This window comes from Tupaia chinensis, unplaced genomic scaffold (genome assembly GCF_000334495.1).
Source record: "Tupaia chinensis unplaced genomic scaffold, TupChi_1.0 Scaffold148626_1, whole genome shotgun sequence".
In the NCBI taxonomy this organism is placed as follows: domain Eukaryota; kingdom Metazoa; phylum Chordata; class Mammalia; order Scandentia; family Tupaiidae; genus Tupaia; species Tupaia belangeri.
This window is the reverse complement of record NW_006208475.1, coordinates 929,445-930,916: the sequence shown is the minus strand read 5'-3', so window position 1 is coordinate 930,916 and position 1,472 is coordinate 929,445. Positions and strand designations below refer to the sequence as shown.

Below are 1,472 nucleotides of genomic sequence, written 5' to 3'. Positions count from 1 at the left end.
ACTCTCCCCTATATCTCCCCCCCCCCCCCCCCCCCCGCAAATAATAATAATGTGGAGGTCTTCTGTTCAGGGACAGGATTCCCATAAGATTCAGAGGGTTGATTTTGCTGTATCTTAGCTTCCCAGAGGTCTCAATAGGCCCTCAGTGACTAACCCTCTGTGGGAACTCCCCAGAAGCTGGCATCTACTTTGCCATTTGGGATGGGCCCTCCCTTACTGTCTCCAAGCCTATGGGCTCCCTGAGCCTCACTCAGCTTTTGACATGACCTGCCCCCAATAGGATATTTACTTTAGGCTATTAGTACTTTATGTTTTGTTGGATATCCGGAGTGTACAGGAATACATGGGGGGTAGAGGCACAGGCCTCAAGGATAAAATATAATCTCATTTGTGTCAGCGAATTACAGAGTGGGGAGTTTTCACTAGCTAGATTCATAATTTGTCCATTTATGTCCTGAGGAAGTTCAACACTTGTTTGGAAATGGCTGGGAAGGAGATGGTAGCAGACAATGAAAGGTGGGAACTACAAATAGTATTTTTATCTGTAAGTTGGCGTCAGAGGTTGGTTGGTTGGTTGTCAGCTCTTGCTGTAAGAATGGCTACTAGTTTTAGGGAAGGCTGAGGTTAATCGCAGAAGATGAATACCGAGAGGGACGGTGGATTTGGGAGAGTAAGAGAGGAAAATTCAGTTGAGTGGACACGACAGCGGCTGCTTTGTGAAATCCATTCATTTGGAAGGTAGGGATTGCCCATAGGATGGGAAGGGACACATTTACCAGGAGATGGGGGTGAAAGAAGCCTGAACTGGGGACAGACTGGTTACTAACCATTACTGGGAAGTGTTTCTAAACCGCGGGTAGAGGAAAGCCCCCGCTGAGAATGGTCCGAACAAGAATTACTCTTGCAAAAGATGTGAATCCTCTGGAAATGGTGTCAGTGCTGGCTGTCAAGACGAATTGGATAAACCTGTCTGGTATTACACTTTTTAGTTATTAAAGAAGCCTTTTTCACTGACTGTTTGATAGTAGAAGTAGGGTTGGCAAGGAGAAGTGAAGTCAGCGTGTATTTTTATGTGCGTTGGGCTCAGGGTAGCAGAGTGTTGGCCTGATGTACCTAGGTATTAAAATACAGTCTCTGCCTTGCAGGTGAAGCACCAGGAAACCAGGTTGTAAACTTTTTTTCTAACGTAGCAGTGATGAGTCAAACAGCCGGGGCACCAACGTCTCAGAACTGAAATGCTTATTGGTAGCAACATTTAGCAAGGCACTGATAAATAGGTGTCAATAGAGATTATGAACACACGCTTTTCAGAAGGTGACCAGATTTGTGAGGGACAGGAAGCGTCCTCCCCTAGGAAGGTTTAAAGAACTTCCCCAATCGTCACCCTAATTGTTGTTTTTACTTATAACATGGAAAAAACAATGCCTCCTAAAACCCATTCTTCATGGCCTGCATTGTAGCTAGCCTCTTTC

General features: G+C 45.4%; 1 protein-coding gene across 1 annotated transcript in view; it reads left to right on the top strand.

Moving 5' to 3' along the window:
- The window catches only part of UBE2E1 (ubiquitin conjugating enzyme E2 E1), a 76,317-nt gene that overhangs the window by 1,659 nt on the left and 73,186 nt on the right, over window positions 1–1,472 (top strand). The gene's annotated exons all lie outside the window — the stretch shown is intronic.